This window comes from Betta splendens, chromosome 1, assembly GCF_900634795.4.
Source record: "Betta splendens chromosome 1, fBetSpl5.4, whole genome shotgun sequence".
Taxonomy (NCBI): domain Eukaryota; kingdom Metazoa; phylum Chordata; class Actinopteri; order Anabantiformes; family Osphronemidae; genus Betta; species Betta splendens.
In genome coordinates, this window is record NC_040881.3 from 8,941,563 (window position 1) to 8,947,750 (window position 6,188).

Here is a 6,188-nt window from a genome sequence, read left to right on the forward strand (position 1 = left end):
GAACAGGCCTCGGTGAATCGTCTTCAGGTTCACCGCTGCTGAAGTCATCTGCTGAGAAGTCCAGCTCGTCTTCGTTCTCAGCTGGTGAATTTGCCGTGCACTCGGCCGACTGTGGCAACTCTTGACTATTCCCACTGTTTGGGTCGGAGATGATCTCAGCGTCACTGGTCCACTCGGCCGCCTCCCTCTCCATGCTGGAAAAGCCATCTCCCTCAAGGCATCCTTCCAATGATAGGTCACTGAGCGGTGGAGGAGGGAGAGCATCTTCACTTTGAACACATGACTCTTCCTCCTCAGAATCGAACGTTTCTGATGGTTCTTCTTCCGTCACTTCGTCGATTCTCTGCGATTCCTCGCGTTCCTGGGCGGTTCCGTCCATTCCGTCCGGTGCGAAGCTTCGGTCCTCCTGCAGGTTGGCCTCCTCGCCTCCCGCCTCCGCGGCGTCTATGTCCTCCTCCGGCGGCGCCCGGGGAGCCTTTCCGTGGCTGCGGCTGGTGGCTGCACCCACGTCGCCCTGCGTCCAGGGCTCATTGTTCGAGGAGTCGGCAGGACTGGGTTCCTGCCAGGCCTCTGGCTTTGTTGCCATGGCGACGAGTCTGCAGATGTAAAACGGTCCGGATGTTCAGCCTCCAGCCAGTCACTCTGAGTGAAAGCAGAGGGCAAAGTGGAACGGAGTGATTAACAGAGTTCAACAACAATCACGGCCTCCTACGTTACACCCCGTCATTTCAGCAAACATTCCGCGACTCGCCGTAGTATTACCGAGGGAATGACTCATCATCTTACCGCGCAGCCACTTTGAGACGTTAAGTGCCACGCTGACATATTTTCATTTCTGACAACATTGCCTCATTCTCTTTAGACGACTAACGCTTCCATTCAGGGAACAATGGCTAAAGCAGCAAACAGAGGCTCCGCTGTGGTGCTGACGCGCACGACGGCGAACATGGGTTCCGCTGCAGCTGCCTCCGTGTTGCTCAGACCCCAATCACACGCCTTTGAGGGACCAGCAACAAACCTGGGACTGTTCTGCAGAAGACGGCTGCGATTCCGCACCAAGGAAACCAAGGCTGCTCCGGCCAATGCCTCGTTATGACGCTTCATGTGCTTTTAATTAGTCCCGGGTCTTTGTGTTTATGCAGAGAGGTGTGAATGGAAGTGAGGCCACAGAGAGCGTTGAGACCGAGCACCACCGCGGTCTGTTACCAGCTCCTCCACTTCACTGTACAACATCTGAAAGTTTTCTGCTGAACCCACATAACTGTAATCAGCTTACAGGCCGGGGGAATTGCTCCACACATTGGAAATAACAACAGGATTGTCTGCAGGGTGCCGTATCCCGACCAGCCTCTGCAATATCACTTTCCTCTCGCCACGTCCGCATCACCACCCCGGACGCGCGGCGTGTCATCATCCGTTCCACCCGCGCTCCACCCGCATCCACGCTGACGGCTGCCAGGCTGCAGTTCACTGCACACGGCGCGGAGCACGCATCATCAAGTCCGCGACGGACGCGAGCCGATGGGATAAACGCACGCTCCGAGCCGCTCGTGCGGAGATAACGAGGAGCGACGGGCGTCGTCACCGGAAGCCCGGAGGAGCCGCGTGTTCCACCTGCCACGGCGTGTTATTGTAACGACAGCGCATTCGTCACGAGCAGCATCGCGTCGCCTCGGTGCCCGTTAGACAACGCATCAAGCTCCGGGGGCATCTGTGACCTTCCCACGTCACACCGTGTCCACAGCTCACGTCCACACGCGCCTCACGCATTGGACAGCTCTTATTATGGAGGGGTCAGGTCACCAACGAGAGCATTTAGTCACAGTCAGAAGGTGAAAGATAGAGTCATAAAAATATATGAATTAAAGATACCTGCTGTTATGATCCTGCAACTCTACAGATCGACAACCCCTCCTCACTGTAATAAGGATATTGTCTAATATAATATTCCCCTTATGCTCAGCTTCAACAAACTAATGGCATTACAGCCTGTATCTGGGTAATTAATATCTAATATGACATGCTGCTCCGCTTTATTTTCTAATGCGCAGAGGGGAAGCTGGCAGAATCTCTCCCTCTCTCTCTCTCTCTCTCTCTCTCTCTCAGGTCGCTAGTGATTGCGGATTAAACCTCCATTACACAACACGCCCGTGTTTTGCTCATTATCATCTACAAAGGAGCCGGCATTATCAAAAGAACAGCAACGTTATGATCTTCATTAAAAATACATGTCCAACAGGCCCTACAAACACGCTTGCCCTCCTCTCCCGAGGTCAGCCGCGTCCCGTGGTGCTTTCAGATCTGCGGGCGTTCGACGAGGAAACCCAATGAAAATAACGGAACGCCGCTAACTTCACAGCTAATTAGACTCACTGTAGTCCCACTGCTGGATAATAGACGCTGACTGGGCGTTTTTTTTGGCGCCCCCGATTTCGGCCCTAACATTTTTTTTTAAATACAGATCAAATGGATTTCAAGGGTTGAACAAAGCAGAGTGGGGTGCACGTACCTGAGACGAGGCCCCGTCAGCGCCGGGCCCGCGTGCAGCCGCTCTCAGCCGGATCTCTGGCGCACACCGACGCCCGCAGCGCCCTCTGTGAGCGCCCACCTCCGCGCGGACCGCTAATACAGACACAGTAGAAACACGTGTGCTGCAGGCTTACCCCCATTGTTGTGGATTTGATAGCACTAATCCAATTAGTGAGCAACACATGTTAATTGAAAGTCTGTACCAGGAGGAGAGGAGGCGATCGAGTTGCTGAACACACTGCGATTACAGGGGTTGACATTTTAATTGAATAGATGTTTGTAACTGTACCTTTAGTATAATCAGCCTATATTTCATTACATATATCCCTAAAGCTGTTCACTGAGCGTTAAGGGTCACGACTGTACAGCACTAATGAATCTTTACATTCAAAGGTTTAAAATGTAAGAAGGATTTCATATTTATAACTCGTAACCATGACTTCACGCTGAGTCTGAGCTGAAAACGATACTGGCAGTTGTCTGGGTTTGTGTTTCCCATCAGTGGAAACATGACGGGTCCACTTTTATGTTCTCCTATTAATAAGATTGAGAAATGTGCGAGGAACATAATGTCATTGTGATCAAGCCACGTTCTAGCTGGAGCTGCGATGTCTCGTCTCCCGTAGAAGGACTCGTTTGCACGTGAAGGTCAGTCAAACACTGTTTTACGCCAGAATCTCTGAGGTGAATCTTCTCAGCGCTTTGCAGCCTCTCCCTCAGGATTCCCCCCCCCCCCCCCCCCGTCTGTGTAACTGGAACAGCAAAGCTCCCTCGCCTGATCCGTGGCAGCAGCTGGAGGCCATTGAGACGCTCCACCTGAGCTCCTTCTGCTGCAGCGGCCTCCTCCTCAAACACCACGCTTGCTTTTCTAGTAGCTTCGGTTTCAAAAGCCTGTTTCTGTGCTTGTGACACGAATACCTGCTTAGACAGACGCGAGGTTTGATTGTTTTTGACCGTCGCGGGCGTGTGGGCTGGCGGGATTATTACCGCGAGCCTTTAAGTCACTCGGGTCCGCGTCAGCATCCTCGCCGGCGCTCGTCCACAGTGAGCTCAGTCAGGCTCGTGCTTTGCCAACGACTTTTTCTCGTTTTAATGGCGAGAATGTGAAAGTCTCTGCTCTCCCGATAGTTCTGGCCTTGAAATTTCTGCCGTCGCTGAAGCGAGAGGAAGGAAGGGTCAGATAATGGACGGATGGCTGGACCGGTTCATGCTTTTACTCGTTAAGACTTGGCACATGAGTGAAATATCTGAAGCAAACGTAGATTTTCTTGCAATAAAACATTAAAACCTGCGATGAAGCTGCAGGTTTATGTGAAGAGGAGTAATAATTAAGTGTTTAAGTGCTTTGGTGGTGAACCTTAAAACTGATTGATAGGATTCATCACAACCTGTGATCTTCAGAAAATAGATTTGTGATGGGAGGTGTTTAATATTTGAGCAGCACACTCCCATAGACTGTAGCTGAGCTCCGGGTCGGCCCCGGGGGACACTGGCTCAGTAATTGGCAATTAGTTTTCCTGTGAAGAGCCTGGAAAAAAAATCTTTGTATTCTCGTGAAGAGCCATGTTCTTTCTGGAGCCAATTTCCTCTCTGTGTATGAAATGTCACCCACTCAACCACTGCGAATGCGCTTTATTCTGGTCCGCTGGTCAAAACAAATGTTCCAGTGTCATTTTCAATTTCTTCATAGAAAGCAGCTGAGTGTCGACCACACAACACGGCTGACGAATCAATTCAGCGACGCACTGGCGATAAATGCACATTGAACACAATGAATATTAGCAAATTCTATAATATTTTGAAACATGTGACTGTTTGGGCTAAATGAAAGTCTAAATAATCCTGTATCATCTGGAAGAAAAATAAATTGTTTATGAGAAGCCAGCAGTGATGGTTGCGTCATGTTATTTGATTTCTAGAAAGGAAATAAGGATTTGAGCTTCTTCAACCCGAAGCGCGTGCGTTTAACTGCTTTTCACTGGCGCACGAAGACGCCGCTGGCGCCGCTGGAGAAGCTCAGAGCGGCGCTGTCTCTGCGCTGGACGTGACGTCACGCCGTGCAGGAACGCGGCACACACGAACGTGGCTCTGTGCATTTCAACGCTTTTCTGGTCCCGTGATGCGTCTGTGCAACGTGGAGGCTTTGCTGGTTTTATAGACGCCTCGGTTGGACAATACTGGAGAGTCCAGATCCCATCTGTGGTTTCTGTGATTGTGAAATGAACCAGTGATTGTTTACTCTGGAGGCTCCTATCTTCACTATCACCCACTGTGTTACGCAAAGGGTGGTTAAGTTTTTTCTGCTGGTTTAGGGAAATGTTCAATCAGTTTACAGCAACTTTACACTGTCAAAACACATAACATACAATCATAAAGCTATCTTAATTTTTAAGACATGGTTCTTGTAAGGTTTTGGACAGATGCACAACTTTGGAAGTGAATCAATTAGTCTTGGTTTGTAATTTGTGTTTTTGAAAAATGTAAACTCTGCATTGATGCAGCAGATGAGGATGAATGGATGTTTATAGTGCTTGGCCAGTGTATAGGCTAAAGCCAGTGTTTGCATTTCAAATTCCTACTGGAGCTGAACGCCACTAGAGAAACTGTGTCAATGGGGCTGAATGTTTTCATGCAGACATGGCTAAAATAATATTTGAACTCCAGTGACTTGTTATCGCTTCACATATATTTTACATCTCTAAATGATGTGATATTAGAGAGGTGCGCTGAAGTCCTGGCAGCTCGCTGAAGGACACTCTAGAATTTAGAGAAAGACAAAAACGTGAACGTCAGTGATTTTCTGGGAGCTGTTATCAAACAAAGCAGAAGTTGAGCTGGAGGATTTCTTTCGGCTGCACAACACTGTGGGATAAATATGCATCTATTGTTGTATTGCTGCCAGTGAGGTCTGAGCACTTTATGCCTCTGCAGATTAGCAAATAACACACGGATCATTCTGCACCGATGCTCCACTTTCTACTTCCTGTTATTTCGATTTCCAGCAGCAGGAGAAACACTGAGGCTGCAGTAACTTTCTGTTGCTGTCGTAGATTCCTTTGGTTGCATGGCTGTAGGATTCTTCCACGTCCAGACTCTGGTAAACCCATGGGCTTCTTTCAAATCCACCTCCGCCTGTCGCACGCGTACGCTCGTGACAGATGCGTTTTGGTGGACGCTGATGTGCAGAAATCAGAAGCGGCGCCGTTGGCTCGGTCCAGCGGGCTTCAATCCTCAAGCTGTCGCCAGCCCACGGTCCAGAGTCTGCAGCGCAGCAGAGCCGACGGCTCACGGGCACATGATCCGGAAGTCACGATGAAACACGTTAAAGTGGAGCGGTCCGTTTCCGTCCTGAGCAGCCAGTTAAACCCTTAAAACAGCCACAACAGTGAATCTGCCATAAAACAGAGCTTCAAACACCTATGAAGACCTCCATTTGCTGACTTTTTGGTTTGCGGCGCTTATAATGTGAGACGGTTAATGAGTCCACCTGTCTTTTACACATCCGGCCTCCACACACGCTCCTCTGAAGCCCATTAGAGCTGCACAGGACTCCACCGTAGAACGTGTTCTCACTGAAGCCACGAGACACACTACTGCATTTTTTACCAAGGGGCTCAGGCTTTGCTTTGGTTTCTAGCCCCTCGTTACTCCTGGAAGTG